General features: G+C 48.4%; 1 pseudogene across 1 annotated transcript in view; it reads right to left on the bottom strand.

Annotated features, from left to right (window-relative positions):
- Positions 1–20,669, bottom strand: part of LOC147710156 (E3 ubiquitin-protein ligase TRIM39-like) — a 109,313-nt pseudogene that overhangs the window by 48,049 nt on the left and 40,595 nt on the right. Inside the window, exon 4 of the transcript XR_015295579.1 lies at positions 6,779–6,801. The product of XR_015295579.1 is annotated as an E3 ubiquitin-protein ligase TRIM39-like (transcript). The remainder of the gene's footprint in view (positions 1–6,778; positions 6,802–20,669) is intronic.

Here is a 20,669-nt window from a genome sequence, read left to right on the forward strand (position 1 = left end):
CCATCAAGCGTGAAGAAACGTTAGGACTGCGTCGAGAACCCAACACCCTCTGTTACAGATCCCGGGACTCCGACCTCCCTTCTGCAACCCCATCTCCGACTTCATCGCTCCTATCACCATTGAGGTGAAACGATCTTCCTAGGAGACCCCAACTTTCACCTTGAAAACATTGATGACACCAACACAGCTGACATCCTAGAAAGTATGGCCAACTTCGAACTCGAACAATTGGTCACCGACCCCACTAACATCGCAGGAGACACGCTTGACCCTATCTTTACACTTACACTGAAGAGTTCACCTGGACCGACCACCACTGCGTCCACTTCATCCTCTCAGAGCCCCTCAAACCCCCACCTTCACTGCCAGCAAAACAGGTCGCAGCCGGTCCAAAGCATCAGAACAACGCTGGATCAACACCCTCAACTTTCACCTACCCACCTCCAGCTGGACACGGAATAAGCAATAGACAACTTCACTAACCGGATCACAGCAAGCGCTGGTGAAGTCACCCTGAGGAATCCTACCAACCCCAAGAAACAAACACAACACCCACCAGGAGCTGAACTAGTACACTTGTTATGGAGCTGCCCCCGAATAGGAGGGTACTGGAACACGATAACCAGGATATTACACACATGCACAGGTCGAGCACAGGGCCGGACTGAGAACAGAAACCGGCCCTGGCAAACTGCTCAGCTGGCCGCCCCTGGGGTCAGGGGGAGTGCAGGTGAGCAGTTTGCGACGGCCGGTTTCGGACGATTTTGTTACCGGGGGCCGACATTGCCGACCCCCGTAACAAAAACAGCCCCCCCAGGGGCCCAAAACAGGCCCCCACCCTAGCGGCCTACCGGGGAAACGCCTAGTGCCCGCTATGGCCAGTCCGGCCCTGGTCAGGGACTACATTTTGAACGGTCCGTATACCTCCTGCATCAATTCAGGAGGACGCCTGCCACAACAGTAGTGTCTAGATTCCTAGACTTGGGGATAATAGTAGCTAAAAGGCTCCTAACTAGACGGTGGAAAGCGGCAGACCCACCACATGTAAGGGCATGGCGTCACTCATTGTTAGGATGGGCCAAGGCAGAAAGCATCTCCATCAAGCATGAAGAAACGTTAGAACTGCGTTGAGAACCCATAGCAGCATGTTGGGACAACCTCTTAAATGAGCTGCAACAGATAGAGGGCGGTGACCCTGAGGATTCGCCTGGTCGAGACGTGGGCGACTATCTGTAGCGAACCATACATATCGCTAATGGGCATACCATGATATTCCATGGGTGTACGCAGACCACTTAAGAATGTGAATAAGCTTGGACACTACACAAAGGAGACATTGAGTAACACAGCAACAAGGAAACATTACGCAAACATGCCCGAAGATGGAGAGATAAGTTACTACGGGCAGGTCAATGTTTTGTTGTTCTCGTTTATTCTGGATTCATCTGTTCATAAGCCCGATGTGTCAGAACTGGAAGAACTCTTGCAGAGCACTGCATTTGTTTAATTTATAACTCACTATACGGCTCTAAATAACAGTCCAACTCATGAGGAAACTCCGGACGATCCAGAACACAGCGGCCAGGGTCATCCTCAACCTCCCCAGACGGACACACATAACCGCTCACCTCAGGAAACTCCACTGGCCACCAGTCATGAAGAGATACCAGTACAAAACAAGTCATACAAGGCATCACACAATGAAGGGGCTGTGTTCCTCAACCAACGCATGACCTTTCACCAGCCCACCGGGAAACATGCAGATCCCTAGCTGCCGCCTGTCGCATCCGCCGGACTAACAGGGGCGGTAAGTAGTACATGTAAAGGGGTGTCCCCGTCTGGGAGAAGGTTATAATACACGACCAACAAAAAGTAGTTAGAACCACATTAGAAAGAAAAACTAAAATAACATTCTATACTTTTGAGAAGTGTGTATTGTCAATTATTCACAATACATTGATTGACAATTTCAAGGGAATTTCATACAATTATCACAGAATTGTTGTGCCCCGATAGGGAAGGAAGGAAAAGGAGGGAGTGCTCGGGGGAAGGTTGGTGAGGAATGGATAAACACAGTTGTGAGTGATGAGTACACACAGTATAGGCAAAATCAAAACAATTACATCAACAAAAGCCAAATAATTTATAAAGGCATAGGATGATGGATAATTATCATAACAAAACTTTCGACGGACACTGAGTCAGTGCTGGACTGTAAAGGACAAGTGCCGGAAGTTGAGTGGAAGACACCGTCGACGTTTCGACCCCTATGAGTAGGCTCAGTTCAGTCCTTAAGTGGGGTCTTCATCAGGACTAAGAAGGTGAGGGGAGTGTGGGGCAGTCCTGTTGGATGAGAATAATGAACCTATGAATTCGATGATTTTGATGAGGGTACAGCATAGTCAATGCATTCGGACTACGATGGAGGTAGGGATGCTAAAAGAATTACCATGGAATCGTGGCCGATGTGGCTCGCGATGTGGAACAGCGATGGGCTGTGGTAGGTCACAAGTCACTCGCCGGGAGAATGAATCTCACTATGAGCTACAGAGGAGTAAAAGAGGACAACCAGTCAAAAGGGACTTGACCCTATACTTCTGTCATACAATTAAAAACCAAATAAGAAAACACCTTGAACCGTATAGTGGGAGTAAATGATAAAGAACTTTGAATATACGGCTGTACTGCTGAATGTAAACTGATTACCAATCACAATAAGGTGAAAGGCGAAGCCCAAGGGGAACAACACATCTCGCTGTGGCAGTTTGTCAAACCCAGTATGGAAATTAGGTTGGGCATCATGAGGGCCTTTGTATCCCCTTTTCAACCTCATGCTTGGGAGTTGCAGGGCCTTTGTATCCCCTTTTCAACCTCATGCTTGAGAGTTGCAGGGCCTTTGTATCCCCTTTTCAACCTCATGCTTGAGAGTTGCAGGGCCTTTGTATCCAATGAGTGTACTTCTGTTCTAGCACATGAACACATAGCCAATGTCACCCTGCACAGAGTACCTATGTGTGTGTATTAATTATCAAGACCACATACCCGCTTTCAACCTCTTGCTAGAGAGTTGCGCGGTAAGCCTTTAACTCTAGTAGTCTTATTGGTATTCACAAGATCCACTTTCAAAACACATGTGCGTGTCTGGCGAAAAAATACTAATCCCGAAAAATACTAATCCTGTCTTATTGTATTTATCATTATGTTATTTATTGATTATTAAGACTATACACCCGCTTTCAACCTCTTGCTAGAGAGTTGAGCGGTAGTCTCAATGGCATTTACAAGATCTATTTTCAAAACTTTTGTACGTGATTTGCGCAAAAAAACTTATTCTGTCTTATCATTATTTTTCTTAACTATTTTTTACAACTCCTCGCCATGATGCGTCCCAATGCGTTCAGAGTTAATGTGCCTCAAATAGACCATGAATGTTTGTCCGAGTGTTACACTTCGCCGAGTAGTACCTCTCCTGTTTCCATGATCGGCGTGCCACATCATATAGATTGGCCCCGCCCACCCGAACTCCACGTAGCAGTCTTTCGCGGAGTTTCGGAGTAGACAGCAGCACTACCGGTACGTTACCTTAACGCGCTAAGGCATTTCAGCGATCGGGTCACCTTACCGGCCCCTTCCCTCACCAAGTCCCATTTTTTCCAGACTTGTGATCGAGCGCGGTGCCCCGGCCAACAAGCCCCCCGGGCGCCTCATCCAGAACGCGCACACCGGTTACCTGAAACGGACCCGGTTTTCGTGTGAAAACATTTGATAGGTATGTGATGCAGCCCAAACGCTGTTTGTTTTTCACTAGTCGCCATTCCGTTCATAATTCTCAATAGATTGCACACTGCATTGATTTTTCATGTTTTTCCCTTTAAGACCCCTGATTCGATCTAACTATTGATGCTACATACAACGCTGCCTGCAACTGATGTTTAAATACCCACATCTGTGGGCCATTAACTTCATGTACAGGTATGCCTCCCTTTCCATAGCATGCATGACTGCCCTTGCAGCAACCGTTTAGTATTCAACTGCTTCCTGCATTTCTTTCATATACAGATACACATTTAATAACTGCATGACGCTGTGGAGTAATATCCAATATTGATCTCCTGTCTGCAAAAACATTGTTTGATACAGAGATACTTCTTTGATAATCTCATGATGCCCAACCTAATTTCCATACTGGGTTTGACAAACTGCCACAGCGAGATGTGTTGTTCCCCTTGGGCTTCGCCTTTCACCTTATTGTGATTGGTAATCAGTTTCCATTCAGCAGTACAGCCGTATATTCAAAGTTCTTTATCATTTACTCCCACTATACGGTTCAAGGTGTTTTCTTATTTGGTTTTTAATTGTATGACAGAAGTATAGGGTCAAGTCCCTTTTGACTGGTTGTCCTCTTTTACTCCTCTGTAGCTCATAGTGAGATTCATTCTCCCGGCGAGTGACTTGTGACCTACCACAGCCCATTGCTGTTCCACATCGCGAGCCACATCGGCCATGATTCCATGGTAATTCTTTTAGCATCCCTACCTCCATCGTAGTCCGAATGCATTGACTATGCTGTACCCTCATCAAAATCATCGAATTCATAGGTTCATTATTCTCATCCAACAGGATTGCCCAACACTCCCCTCACCTTCTTAGTCCTGATGAAGACCCCACTTAAGGACTGAACTGAGCCTACTCATAGGGGTCGAAACGTCGACGGTGTCTTCCACTCAACTTCCGGCACTTGTCCTTTACAGTCCAGCACTGACTCAGTGTCCGTCGAAAGTTTTGTTATGATAATTATCCATCATCCTATGCCTTTATAAATTATTTGGCTTTTGTTGATGTAATTGTTTTGATTTTGCCTATACTGTGTGTACTCATCACTCACAACTGTGTTCATCCATTCCTCACCAACCTTCCCCCGAGCACTCCCTCCTTTTCCTTCCTTCCCTATCGGGGCACAACAATTCTGTGATAATTGTATGAAATTCCCTTGAAATTGTCAATCAATGTATTGTGAATAATTGACAATACACACTTCTCAAAAGTATAGAATGTTATTTTAGTTTTTCTTTCTAATGTGGTTCTAACTACTTTTTGTTGGTCGTGTATTATAACCTTCTCCCAGACGGGGACACCCCTTTACATGTACTACTTACCGCCCAGGTCCCCGTGACTGCTTGGGTAAAACTCTCCCTCCTGTAATGGACTAACAGGGGCGGCCGCTCGTTCTCCCATTTGGCAGCCAAGACCTGAAATGGCCTCCCTGCACCTACGAGCCAGTTTATTTGTCACACGCCGCTTGAACTTCCTTACCTTGCACCTTTTTGGGCCACAACAGACAAACTGCCAAGACAGCACATCCTTCGTGAAACTGACCAGAACCTCAGTGTTGGAAACATGTGTAAATATTATATGTGGTCCACCGCCATCTTTAATTGTTTTGTTAAGTGATCTAGATGGCATGTATCCGTACAGGCTTTGAGGAGACTGCATTGTTAGCTACACAACAAAATTCATCATTGAGAAGTGCAATGTCTCATTAAGCTCTGCTAATAATGAGTTACAAGACCAGCACGTATGTGTGTGTCACCGCATGGAGAAGGTTTGGAAACATATTTACAGGTTTAAGGACTGATATGAGGCCCGTGGAAGGATCCCTCTGGAATGGAGACACTCCACAGGAAATTAAGATGTGGGGGCAGTCTCTGCAGGTGAGAGAAGGTGGCTGAGAGGGATAGGGTCAGCCTCCCCCCTCATCCAACAGGAACAGAGACGTGTGTGGACAGACGGCCTCGCCAATGGTGTGACCACGATGCAATAGTTGTAAACAAATGTCTCTTTATCTTATTTTAGAATTACAAAATTACAATAATCTGATGCCTCTGAACCACACCCCATGTTTTCAATGTAATACGACAGGACGCTGAGCCGCTGATGTTTATTGTTTGAATCTGTATTGTTTCCAAAAATGATACATAAAGACCTTAAAAGAACGGATGATAGAAATGAGGATTGGGAGACACACCAGGAGGTCTCAGAGGACTTGAAGAAGGATGTGGTGCCAGGCCAGAAGTTTGAGGATTGAAATAAGGCTTCTGAAGACTCGAGAGGATGCCACGGACTGGAGGGAGGTCACTGCAGACCAGAGAGAGATTTCTTAGGACGAGGAGCAGATCTGAGGATTACAGTGAAGTTTATGAGAACTGGACGAGACCTTTTCTAATTGGAGGGAATTTACTAATGAATGAGGCCTGAACATGGCTTTAATTACATTTCAATGCTGTTTGGAAGCACTGAAGGGATGTTTTAAAGACTGGCATTGTAGTTAGGAAACTTTGAATGAGTTTTTCCACAACTCTTAATTGAGGAAACCGGAGGGGAAGTTTCCAGAATTTGTATTAGTTTTGTGTGTGTTCAGGGAACTCTTCTGCAGACTTCAGGTAGGTTTTGTAGATAAAAATATGTTTTGTGAGGACAGCAGCTAATTTCTGGATCAATTATTTCGAAATTCAAAGGAGTTTTCTGATGACTTACAGGGATTTAGGAAAATTTAAGAGCATTTCCTGATGATCCAAGGAAGTTTTCAGAGGACTTGAGTTTTCAGAGGAATCAAAGGTATTTTCTGAGGACTTAAGAGTTTTTGTTAGGATACAAAGTGATTTTATGAGAATCTGAAAGTTTACTAACACTTTGTGTGAACTTAGTAGTGGCATTTACACACTGCAGCAGTGAGACCTGCACCTTACACACTGAGAGGAGAATATTAAACCAGCCTTACCTGCTTAGGGTGCTTCTGACATCCTGCAAAACAGAGAAACAACGGGAAATCAGTTTCCAGAGAAGATGTTAAAGTTATGATAGTATTTGTAGGAGTGAAACACTTCAATCGATTTATGACTAGAAAACAGTGCTGGGGTCACATGACACAGCACATTCTGTGGCATCGCATGACCCAGCACAGAGTGTGACATTCTGATTGACGTCAAATGACATAGCAGAAACTGATATTCTGAATGGTAATGACACAGCACAGCGTCATTCTGAATGGAGTCACAAAACACAGCACAGTCTGATATTCTGAATGGATTCACTTGACACATTGTATCATGTTCTCAACAGGGTCACATGCAGGGGCCTCATTTAGGGCTTGCCAGGGGTCGCAGCTGCGACTCCTGGATTGCCCCTTGTGACCCATGGCCCTGCTTGTGAGACCCCTGGCTTCAGAGGTAGCAAAATCAGTGCCAAGAAGACAGAGGCAGCTCGCCCTTATGACAGTTGTGCTCCACCTTCGTTTTCTGCCAATTTTTATTACATTAACAGTGAATAATCTGCCAGAAGTCCTTGTTGTAGATCCTGGTGCGCCATGTTTTATTACATTAACAGTGAATAACCTGCCAGAAGCCCTGGTTGTAGATCCTGGTGCGCCATGTTTTATTATACTAATAGTATTACAGGTAACAGGCGTTGCAGGAGGAGTATGAACAGCAGGGATACTAGAAGAGTGTTCTTCAGAAGAGTAAGGTACGAACAGAAGCATTACTAAAAGAGTGCCATGAAGGAGTAGTTAAGAGCTGAACGGGTAGAACAGTGCCCTGCAGGAAGAGGTACAAGAAGAAGGGGGGCTAAAAGAGTGCCCTGCAAGAGGAGGTACAAGGAAGGGGTACTAGAAGAGTGCCCTGCAGGAGGAGGAACAAGGAAGGGGGGGCTAGAAGAAAGTCCAGCAGGAGGAGGTACGAGCAGAAGGGAGGCTGGGAGAGTGCCCTGCAGGAGGAGGTATGGGCAGAAGGAGTACTAGAGGAGTGCGTGTAAGTGGCAGCCATCTAGGAAATGAGATCAGAGCTGCCCAGGAAGGACAAAGAAATGTGACCGCCTCTCGTGGTGTTCGGGACTTTTGAAGGATCTGCTTGTGTGAAGCTCCCACCAGTTACTGGATTAACTCATCCCAGCATTGGGTGAGCTGTTGGACTGATGGGGCGGAGATGAAAGACCAGCTATATAAAAGTTTAAAGAAGAACCAGGCAAGAGGAAAGGATTTGGAGTATTGGACTCTTTATGACAAGTGTCTATGACTTGCATGCGGCGTGGCTATATTACAAGTTCATGTCAGTGTAAGGACTCAAACGTACTGCTTAGAGGGCGACGCCAGAATCACAGCTGGCGAATGGAAAGTGGCCTCATAAGAATTAGAGAATAACTCTAAGAGAGAATGTAAACTAATAAAGAATTAATTGGCAAGGATTTTGGGTCCAATGTTTCCAATTGCGAAACACATGTTGGCTGTAGTGGCTACATTGATTCGCAGCAAATGACCACACATTGATGAACACTCAGAGAATCAGCATTTGTGATATAATACTCTGCGACATCTGTGAACAAAGCTGCATGAGAAATACATGACGTCATAGGTGCAATGCCCCTGTTCAATGGTGTTATCTATACTACCATTATAAAGAGAGAACTGTGTCCTTTGAGCCAGGTAAACTCGAAAAGTACACTGTGAGAAGTTGGCCTGGTATATGATGCTCACTAGTTCTAGTGATCACCTTGTACCATGCCAAGCAACCCTTATGATGATTGGTTGTAAGTCAACCTTATAGACCAGCTATCCTAGTAGCGTGGACAAAGCAGTCTTAGGCTAAACTCCGTAAAGGCATGTGAAGCAAGCTGTCTTACCCTACACAATCCCCTTGAATACCAGATGAAAGGACACCACACAGATATATATATATATATATATTTATTTACTACAAATCTCCCCTATACTCTTTAGGAGCACAGAAGCATAAGCGTTAAAACAAAACACAGTTTAAATATACCAAAGTTGCACAATATGGATGAGCCCTAGGGGCCACCTAAACCATATACTAAAATAGTGGTATAAGAACCACCTAGCTGAAAGGAAGTAGGCCTAGGGCCTGGGGAATCGCTGGAGCTGTTCGGGACTAACAGTGAAGAAGTCGGGAAAGGCCCGTGGGACTCGGGTGCAGCGCGGAAAGTGCACGCATATACCAATGATAAGTCAATGGTGCGTAAAAGTTACAAAGTTGGTTATTAAGGAACCTTCCGAGTGACCTAGAGGAATGAAACTTTAGACACAGACACTAGAGGTGTGTACCAGTGTGGGAATACCGGCGTTGCTGAGTTACCTCACCCACAGGAAGCGGGTGCATAGGGTCGTAGTAGTGTCGGGTTTTGTCACGCAGGTCGATGGTGCTTGGAGCTGAAGATGCTGCAGGCGGCTCGATGTGAAGAGTTCCGGTGGATCCAAGGGTGGATCTGAAGTGGTGAAGACCTGAAAGCAGAGGGGACAATGTTCAAAGTCACTAGCCAGTAACTACCGTGGAAAGGATGGAACCAGGCGATGTCGGGTGCAAACAGGCGATGAGGTGTAGCTTCTCTCTGCAGCCACGTGGACACGAAGAGGTCGAGGACGTCCAGGCGTCGGTCACGAGCTGTCCCACGAAGCCTCTAGCTGATGGCGGTGTCGGCAACTTGATCGGAGCCAACAGACCTTGGCTAATGCAAGCCACGCAGGAATCGAAAAAGGCTTATCACTCGGACCAGCAAGGTCAGAGTGGGTGCTCCCTTTTACAGGAGCGAGGGCAAGTCTGGAGCAACCAGACCCGTAGTGTAGATTGTAGGTTTCGTCGCCAAGATGGCCGCTGACCACGTGGCAAGTGGCCGGGATGGCGCGTCGAGTGGCACGATGCAAAAGGGCCCCACGCAGATCGTGGAGATGCTGGGGGGCTGATCTTCGGTGCAAGGGCTGCTCGGTTGTGGGGCTTCTCAAACCCCAAAGAACAGCGTCGAGGGTGCCTCGGGTGCTGCGCAGTCAGCGTCGAGGGGGTCTTTCAAGAGGTCCGGTCCCACGTCTCTCGGTGCCTCCACGGGTCCCTTCTTTGCAGGGACTGTGGATCGGGCTGTGAGAAGTCTGGGAGTCTGGATCTTGTCAGGGTCTGGGCTCGGGCTCCGGCGGGAGGCGGTGGCAAAGCAGACATCGAGTCGCTGGTTGGTACCTGTGTTCACAGGGTGGCCATTCCTAGGCCACAAGGGAGATGCTCTTCAGTCTTCTGTGCAGCAGAATGTCGAAGTCCAGTCGTCTTCTTAGTTTCAAGTTGATTCAGGATGATCTGAGGTGCTCTGGCACTGCTCCCACTCTTATTCCAATCTGAGGGGTGGATCACCTGCTAGGTTCCTCCTCTGGGTGGGACCAGGAAGGGGGGCGGTTACACCCCCTTTCCTTTGTCCAGCTCCTCGCCAGACCTGGGTCTGGAAAGTCCCAGGACCGGTTTGGACTGGCTTATGCACGGGGACACCTTGTGTGCCCCGGGCATGTCTGATTCTTTTCAGCCCTGTCCTACCCAATACACAAAACCCTGCCTGAGTTGGTGCTCGCACCTCCCAAGGAAGGAAACCCTTTGTCCAAGCCTCCCTCGCTGGAAGGACTCCCAGCTGCAGGAGGTCAGACTTGTGTCTGTGTGGCAGCATCCATTTTGTGATGCTGAGGCTCTGGTTAACTTTAACCGGGGTTCAGGTTATGTACATGTTGTGTCCCTCTAGAAGGGTGGAATGCTATCCCCGTCGACAGAACTGTCGAGGGGATAGTATTCCAAATCGTATGACACCTTACTCGACATGTTTTGATAAAGCCAAACCAAAGTTAGCAAATAATCGCGAGGATTATAATGCACTTAAGAGTATATGGTATGGCAATATCCCGGAACAGCTAAGGGAGTGGTTCCCGACAGCTGCAGACAGGCTCAGCTCATGCTAGAGCACCATCTCACATATTTCCAAGCACTCTGCCTCCAGGATTGATGAGGCCTTCCATAGGAGTGGCTGATAGGAACATATGTGTCCAGTTTAGGTTAGGTATAGATATACTACACCTAAGAAAGAAGTGATTACACCAACTTACCCCAGCTGAGTGATCAGCCAGTTGTGTCAAATATGGAGGCCTGGCCAGGGGTGGCACAATACATGCTACAGCCCCTGGTAGGCCTTGGAAACACCTATGCCCTGGGTACCTAGGGTACACTGTTACAGGGGCCAATAAGGTGAACCACTTCCAATTGTGTATGTACCTAAGGTACATGGAGTCCATTTTAAGGAGAGAGCAATTAGCCTGGGGCCCTGAATAGCAGGATCCCAGGCCAACTATGTCAAAAACCAGCTAAACACCAGGCAAAAAGTTTGGGGTAACCATAGTCAGATATCCACCTTCCTACACAACCCCCCCCCCCCCAAACAAAAGGAGATAAAGCTATCCTTGACCAGGTAAGCCTATATTGCCTAAGTGGCCATATAAGGAAGTACCAGCTCTGGCTTGGTTACCCCCTGTCTCATAGTCCACTAAGCAATCCCTCACCCTAAGGGTATCTGAGGGTCTCCACCATAGGAATCTCTACCTGTGGTGTGTCTTTGCAAAGTCAAAGGCTGGTGTTGAGTTGGAGTACTGAAGTGAGATTCCCCTGTAGGACTCAGCTTCCTCCAATCACTCTCCACCATGTGTGCCTTTCTTTCTTTGACTGAGTTGCACTGTGCTCTCAGGGTCAACCTCTGGCTACCTAAAGCTGGAGGCTGGGTCCCTTTGTTTGGCTTACTGGAGGGACAGGTCAGGCTTGGGGCCTTGGGGTCCCAGGATTGGCTGTGCCCAACAGAATCCATCTGTGGGAGGTCCCTAACTACTTTTAAGGGGGCTCCCTCAGGAGTTTTTAAAGTTTTCACCTCACTAGGGCTACTGGTTTTGGTGCCCCTAATCTGTTGATGGGGGTACTTTATTTGACAGGGGGCCCTTTGGGGCTCACTGTCCTTGTCCTCTGCAGCCCTGGGCTGACTAAGGCAAGGTAGAGAGGGGCAGGTTACCTGCTCCAGACTGGGTCCATCCTGAGAAGGGTCCACTGCCATCAGAGGCTCTGTCAGGCCAGGCCTAACAACCGCTGGGACAGTTCCTTCATCAGGGGTAAGACCAGTTCCCTGAAGAGGCTGATCCTTTCCTAAAGTCTGGTGGGAGGGAGATTTCTCTTCCTCCTCAATGCTCTTAGTTTGGGTGGAGTGGTCCATCATTTCAGGCTTCACTACCCAGGTATCAGTCTGAGTTTGGGCTGTATAGTAAATGTATGTATAGGCATTTATATAGCGCACTACTTACCCGTAGGGTCCCAAGGCGCTTCGACCGCTGCGAAACCCTTCCTGGCTTCCCTGAGAGATGGTCCCTTAATGGGTATCTCCAGGGTGAGACCAGGCATCCCCGGCGGTCTGGTGGGGCCGTTAGTGAAGATGAGGCAAGCTAATGCCCAGAGTTGCCGAGTGTGATCGCTGATCAGAGTGGGCATCGAGGCGAGAGAATTATCGAGTCCGCTGACCCTGGTTCAGAAACCTGCCGCGCCGGGAATCGAACCCTGGTCCCGGGCCGTCCTCTGCTCTCGGGTCTGCCGCCTCTAACCAGTGAGCCACACTACTGGCTGTGGCTGTGGCCATCACAGCCCCACCAACCTTTTCAGGAGGAGACTCAGTTTGGGTATGGGCTGTTACCATCACAGCCCTGCTAATCTTTTCAGGAGGGAAGTTAGCTAAAGATGGGGCTGAGGTTTGCTCAGCCCTACCAACCTTTTCAGGAAGGACATCTTGGATTGGGGCTTTAGCCATCACAGCCCCACAAACCTTTCCATGGAGATTTACCATTCGGAATGGGTTTACTGTTCAACCTCAGCCCAGGCTGAGATTTCCAAATCATTACCAAGTAGGCAATCTACAGGCAAGTTTGCTGACACTGCCACTCTCTCTGGGCCAGTGACACCTCCCCAGCTAAGATGCCATGGGATATTTGGTTTCTATTCCATCAATGTTTGTCAACTGATATGTGGCATCAGGTAAAAGTTGCCTTGAGGGGACTAGATATTCAGCCACCATGGTGATACTAGCCCCTGTGTCTCTAAAGGCCTCAACTTTCAAACCATTGATGTGGGGCTCCTGTCTATACTTGCTCAAAGTGTTTGGGCAAGCAGTGAACTTGGCAAACCCCATGCCAGTTTCATAGACAAGAGTATCTGAGGTAGGGGACCTGGTTAGGCCAGAATCCACCTGAGCTCCAAAAGTAAACCCACCCAAATTCTTGGGGGTGCTCCCACCACCTGAGGGACCACTGCTTACAGTGACAGGAGGTGTTGGAGCTTTACTTGGAGGTATATTCTCCTTATTACCATTCTTGGGACAACAGCTGTCTGTTTTCCAATGTCCAACCTGTTTACAGGCATGGCAGTAAGGCTTTTTCTGGGTAGAGGAAGTGTCATGGGACCCACCCCCATCCTTGGAGTTCTGGGGCCCTGGGGAATTTTTCTCTTTGCTGTTATTCCCACCTTTCTCTTGAGGCTTGGTAGTCTCTTTCTTTTGGTCACCACCCTGGTTCTTAGGCCTGATCCTGGTTCTGACCCATTTGTCTGCCCTCTTACCCAATTCTTGTGGAGAGGTCAGATCAGAATCCACCAGGTGCTGATGTAGAAGCTGATTTAGACAATTACTTAAGATTTGCTCTCTCATAATTAAATTATACAATCCTGTATAGTCTGTAACCTTACTTCCCAGCAACCAGCCCTCCAGAGTTTTAGTGGCACATTCAACAAATTCAGACCAGTCCTGAGTCTGTGTCTTCTGGGTGTCTCTGAACATTAACCTGTACTGTTCAGTGGTTAAGCCTAACCCATCAATCAGAGCACTCTTCAGGACCAGGTAGTTTCTAGAATCCCCATCACTAACTGTGAGGAGTCTGTCTCGGCCTCTACCTTCAAAGGAGAGCCACAAGATTGCTGCCCACTGCTCCTGAGGGATCTGCTGTACATTGCAGGCTCTCTCAAGTGCAGTCATCCATGTGTGGATATCATCCCCAGCTTTGTAGGGGGGCACAATCTTACTCAGGTTTCTGGTATCAACAGACCTGTCTTTATCCTTAGGGATAGTGCTGCCACCAGTGGATCCTAATCCACTCTCTCTAGGCTGTCTTGTTCTAGCAAGTTTCTCTTGGGCCAGGGCAACTTCTAATTCTTGCTTCTGGATCCTAAGCTCAGCCTCTCTCATTCTGGCCTCATGTTCCCTTATCTGAGGGCTAGTCATCCCTCTTCTGGAGTGACCATGAGAGCCTCTAGAAGCTTGGGAAGTATTGGATTCACCTGAGTGATTCCTCCTCCTCCTGGGCTCCTGGTTAAGCCCACTTGGGGGTCTGGGCAAGGTCATCCTTAGCTCAGTCCCAAATAAACTTAGGTTAGCCTGGCTAAGCCTGCTGGCTGGCACCTGACTAAGTCTACCATCATCAGAATCACTGCTCCCCCCTTCTGTCTCCTCTTCTTCCTCCTCCTCCTCAGGCTGAGTATCTCCAATGACTTGGTCATCCTCATCTATCTGGACTACAGGGACAGGGGTGTCAGTATGGTCATCTTCAGTGGGAGAGCCTCCTTCAGCATTCCCTGTGGGGTCTGCTTTAGAGGTCTTTAGAGCTTCAGACTGGTATAAAAGCTCTCTAAGGTGGTCTGTAGTAGGGGATGGCCCTGTCCTAAGACTTCTTAAGGCACATAGCTGCCTTAGTTCCTTAAAGGAGAATATAGCAAATTTGGATGGCGCCCTTGGAGGGTCACTCTCAACAGAGGCATTCCCCGTGGATCCCTCTGCTCCAGACATTGCTCTAGTGTGGGTGGATATGTTGCAATCTACCTACACTGGTGTTTACCTACTAAACCTATCTAGTAGTTGTAATCAGGGCGTGCTACTCCCTATCCTCTACAACAACTAAGTTCAGTAGAACTTAAGTATACTAGTCTTGTTTTAATATGTACCTAGCAGGTACCTGTATGATCTTTCAAATGATACTCTCAAAGATTGTAATGGTAAAACAACAGCAAGCTCAAATCCCACCGCTGCCACCAATGTGAGAAGTTGGCCTGGTATATGATGCTCACTAGTTCTAGTGATCACCTTGTACCATGCCAAGCAACCCGTATGATGATTGGTTGTAAGTCAACCTTATAGACCAGCTATCCTAGTAGCGTGGACAAAGCAGTCTTAGGCTAAACTCCGTAAAGGCATGTGAAGCAAGCGGTCTTACCCTACACAATCCCCTTGAATACCAGATGAAAGGACACCACACAGATATATATTGAAAATATATATATATTTATTTACTACAAATATCCCCTATACTCTTTATGAGCACAGAAGCATAAGCGTTAAAACAAAACACAGTTTAAATATACCAAAGTTGCACAATATGGATGAGCCCTAGGGGCCACCTAAACCATATACTAAAATAGTGGTATAAGAACCACCTAGCTGAAAGGAAGTAGGCCTAGGGCCTGGGGAATCGCTGGAGCTGTTCGGGACTAACAGTGAAGAAGTCGGGAAAGGCCCGCGGGACTCGGGTGCAGTGCGGAAAGTGCACGCATATACCAATGTTAAGTCAATGGTGCGTAAAAGTTACAAAGTTAGTTATTAAGGAACCTTCCGAGTGACCTAGATGAATGAAACTTTAGACACAGACACTAGAGGTGTGTACCAGTGTGGGAACACCGGCGTTGCTGAGTTACCTCACCCACAGGAAGCGGGTGCATAGGGTCGAAGTAGTGTCGGGTTTTGTCACGCAGGTCGATGGTGCTTGGAGCTGAAGATGCTGCAGGCGGCTCGATGTGAAGAGTTCCGGTGGATCCAAGGGTGGATCTGAAGTGGTGAAGACCTGAAAGCAGAGGGGACAATGTTCAAAGTCACTAGCCAGTGACTACCATGGAACCAGGATGGAACCAGGCGATGTCGGGTGCAAACAGGCGATGAGGTGTAGCTTCTCTCTGCAGCCACGTGGACACGAAGAGGTCGAGGACGTCCAGGCGTCGGTCACGAGCTGTCCCACGAAGCCTCTAGCTGATGGCGGTGTCGGCAACTTGATCGGAGCCAACAGGCCTTGGCTAATGCAAGCCACGCAGGAATCGAAAAAGGCTTATCACTCGGACCAGCAAGGTCAGAGTGGGTGCTCACTTTTACAGGAGCGAGGGCAAGTCTGGAGCAACCAGACCCGCAGTGTAGATTGTAGGTTTCGTCGCCAAGACGGCCGCTGACCACGTGGCAAGTGGCCGGGATGGCGCGTTGAGTGGCACGATGCAAAAGGGCCCCACGCAGATCGTGGAGATGCTCGGGGTGATCTTCGGTGCAAGGGCTGCTCGGTTGAGGGGCTTCTCAAACCCCAAAGCACAGCGTCGAGGGTGCCTCGGGTGCTGCGCAGTCAGCGTCTCGGGGGTCTTTCAAGAGGTCCGGTCCCACGTCTCTCAGTGCCTCCACGGGTCCCTTCTTTGCAGGGACTGTGGATCGGGCTGTGAGAAGTCTGGGAGTCTGGGTCTTGTCAGGCTCTGGGCTCGGGCTCCGGCGGGAGGCGGCGGCAAAGCAGACGTCGAGTTTCTGGATGGTGCCTGTGTTCACAGGGTGGCCACTCCTAGGCCACAAGGGAGATGCTCTTCAGTCTTCTGTGCAGCAGAATGTCGAAGTCCAGTCGTCTTCTTAGTTTCAAGTTGATTCAGGATGATCTGAGGTGCTATGGCACTGCTCCCACTCTTATTCCCAATCTGAGGGGTGGATCACCTGCTAGGTCCCTCCTCTGGGTGGGACCAGGAAGGGGGGCGGTTACACCCCCTTTCCTTTGTCCAGCTCCTCGCCAGACCTGGGTCTGGAAAGTCCCAGGACCGGTTTGGACTGGCTTATGCACGGGGACACCTTGTGTGCCCCGGGCATGTCTGATTCTATTCAGCCCTGTCCTACCCAATACACAAAATCCTGCCTGGGGTGGTGCTCGCACCTCCCAAGGCAGAAAACCCTTTGTCCAAGCCTCCCTCGCTGGAAGGACTCCCAGCAGCAGGAGGTCAGACTTGTGTCTGTGTGGCAGCATCCATTTTGTGATGCTGAGGCTCTGGTTAACTTTAACCGGGGTTCAGGTTATGTACATGTCGTGTCCCTCTAGAAGGGTGGAATGCTATCCCCGTCGACAGAACTGTCGAGGTGATAGTATTCCAAATCGTATGACACCTTACTCGACATGTTTTGATAAAGCCAAACCAAAGTTAGCAAATAACCGCGAGGATTATAATGCACTTAAGAGTATATGGTATGGCAATATCCCGGAACAGCTAAGGGAGTGGTTCCCGACAGCTGCAGACAGGCTCAGCTCATGCTAGAGCACCATCTCACATATTTCCAAGCACTCTGCCTCCAGTATTGATGAGGCCTTCCATAGAAGTGGCTGATAGGAACATATGTGTCCAGTTTAGGTTAGGTATAGATATACTACACCTAAGCAAGAGGTGATTACACCAACTTACCCCAGCTGAGTGATCAGCCAGTTGTGTCAAATATGGAGGCCAGGCCAGGGGTGGCACACTACATGCTGGAGCCCCTGGTAGGCCTTGGAAACACCTATGCCCTGGGTACCTAGGGTACACTGTTACAGGGGGCAATAAGGTGAACCAATTCCAATTGTGTATGTACCTAAGGTACATGGAGTCCATTTTAAGGAGAGAGCAATTAGCCTGGGGCCCTGAATAGCAGGATCCCAGGCCAACTATGTCAAAAACCAGCTAAACACCAGGCAAAAGGTTTGGGGGTAACGATAGTCAGATATCCACCTTCCTACACACACCACCAATCCAAACACCCAATACATCTTTGAAAACGTCAGGGCAAGCAGAAGGACATAGGCTATATAAAAACAAAATATATATGTTAGAAGGGAAACGTAATTTTTAAGGGAAAGTAGTCCCTTAGAAGTAGTGCCAGCTAACGACGTGCGTGCTGACGCGTGCTGACATCACGGGGGAGCCCGGAAGCAACACTCTGCGAGGAGCGGACAGGAGAAAGGAAGCGACACCCTCCAAGGTCCGGAGCGCGTAGAGGAGCGTCGACATGCCCAGGGGAGCGCAGAGTAAGAGCGGACAGGAGAGTCGGCAGAAGCGGCCAGGACCAAGAAAACGAGCTCGGAGAAACCGCGGAAGCGACACCCTCCAAGGTCCGGAGCGAGTAGAGGAGCGTCGACATGCCCAGGGGAGCGCAGAGTAAGAGCGGACAGGAGAGTCGGCAGAAGCGGCGAGGACCAAGAAAACGAGCGCAGAGAACCAGCGGACATGAGCGTGGGCAGAAGCGGCCAGGACCAACAAAACGGGAGCAAGGAAACACTGTAAGTACGCTCTGCTGCTCCCGGCCACTCTGCTGCGCCTTTCCTGCTACGATGCCGCCCCCAGCCCCCTTCTGCCCCGGGCAACGCCGGGGCGGGCTGCTAGTTATTAATAAAACATCTCTCCAAAGCTGCAAGAGTAATACAGGACACCATAGGTGCAATGCTCCCGGCCCCGGGTAATAATAATAATAATAATGCGTCTCTCCAAATCTGCATGATTTATCACTCAAATAACAGCTTTAAATATATTTTGGAAATCCATATTTCCTCAAAAGATCAGTTCATGAGTTCTAAAAATAAATACATATTCATCTTAAATATACGCTTCAGAATTTTAGTGAACATATATTAATTCAACCAAGGAAAATCATCGAATTTAGTAGGCTGGGCAACACACATGAGCTACTTGCAGGTATCTGGAGAGATAACAGTATCTCACACGCTACTCGTTGGAGAAGCCTGGTCTATTGCAATCAGAAGTCAGTAGAGTGACTGCCTTAGTGGGTAGTAGCAAGCAGAGGGACACTATTATCAGATAAATCAAATGCATAGGACCCTTTGAGGTTCATCAATAGGTCATGGCCCATTGTCCTTGACTGACAAGAGGTTCATCAACATGTCAGGATTCACCTTCCTGTCATTACAAGAGATGTTAAATCAAAAGGTCATGGGAGAGCATCCTAGAATGAGTCACAAGGTCATATCAACGGGTCCGGGTCCATCATTCTAGCAGGAGGCAAGAGTGGTCCTCTCTTGTAAGAAGGATGAGCCTCCCCTGGAATGTGGGTCTTACTGGTCACATTTCATTTCTCAACACTGGCACAAAACTACGGGTCAAACTTTTAGCTAAATTGGTGGTGGGCTTGATTCCCAAATTGGTCACCCGGTGAAACATAGGTTTATTATTTATCATTTTCCTAGAGGAAGAAATGGCATTTGAACATGTGTTTAGACTAACTGGTAAATTACACGTTTCTACCAACATGGACAGGTCATAGTAATTATCAACAACTTCAACTTTGACCATCCGAGGGAGGCTCTCTGTCACCCTGCGAGGGAGGCTCCCTGTCACCCTCGGAGGGATGTTCTGGATGTTCTGTGTCACCATCATCTAGTGCCGTTTACTTCTCAGGAAGCTTCTCGTCTGTAAACTAATCAACTTATTTGAGCAGAGCATCACAGTTAAAGTGACAGCGTATGACCACAATAAGGAGGTTTACACCTCTAATCCCACCCTAGGCCATATGGGTGAGGAATTTGGTTGCCGTTTAGGGTTTTAAAACAATCCAGTTGTAAATTAAATTTCTATTGCTGCCGGGCAGCAATTTGTGGACATTCATTTTGCACACTGTAATATAATCACGGGTCACCCGTAATATAAAATTGTCACTGCGACCTGTGGGCACCGCACTCTGCACCGCCTGGCTTCATGAGGATGCCTTGGCCTCCCTAACACTGCCGCTCCACACCATAGTCTACGCCGCTGCTTGCACCGTGGTTCGAGGGCACAGCCCGTAAGTCACACGAAGCACCGCCCTCATCCCGCACCGCAGCCCCGGCCTACCGACGCCATCGACTCCCGTTTGTCAGCCAACGACAGCGCTTCAGCAACGACGATGCCGCTGCTTGCACTGTGACCTGCCCGGACCGTAATGAGCACCGCCTTCATCTTGCACCGCAACTCTGATCTCACCGACGACGCCATCTGACGCTGCCACCAAGCCGCTGTTCACACCGCGACCGGAGGGCACCGCACGCCGCACCGCTGCACTTCTCACCGCAGCAACTGATGCCTGTCAGCACCAGCGCTCCGGATTCCATTAGAGAGGAGCTTGATCTGCAACATAAGTGACTTCAAGGGCCTCTTCGCCCTGCATTTCTCACAGGTACTTGGGGGGTCTTCCCGACACCGTAGCTGGCCTGCAAACCCCGTGTTCAGCCAGAACTGTCGGATTTGTTGTTCACGACGCCGTGATAGCCCAGGATGGAGCTATCGACATCAAGTAACTGTGTTTGAAACTTATTTTGATAATGGCAGATTTTTAAGTATAGTATTGTGGATTTTTATTGTATTTGGTCTTATCTTAAAGTATATAAAAATATTGGCTATTTTTCTAAACTGGTGTTGGTGTCCTTTTGTAGTGCATACACAATATTACTGTTGGTTATGTGCAAATGCTTTACACACTGTCTCTAGGATAAGCTAGCTGCTCGTGTCAAGCTACCAAGGGGGTGAGCAGGGGTTATTTTAGGAGTGTAACTCCCTTATCCTATCTAGAGTGGTGGTTTCTGCCTCGCTTTGGCGCAAGTCTCAGCTAGCCAGAAATCCCATTTCTAACATTGGTTGTCAGCGGTGAGGATAGGAATTGCGTTTGCACGTGACTTACGGTGATTGGTGTGGACTACTACCATATCGCAGATGGCTGATTTTTGTGATCTTGCCAGGTGAACTTTCTACTTGATCATGCTGCAA

The sequence above is a fragment of the Lissotriton vulgaris genome, chromosome 5 (genome assembly GCF_964263255.1).
Source record: "Lissotriton vulgaris chromosome 5, aLisVul1.2, whole genome shotgun sequence".
NCBI lineage: Eukaryota > Metazoa > Chordata > Amphibia > Caudata > Salamandridae > Lissotriton > Lissotriton vulgaris.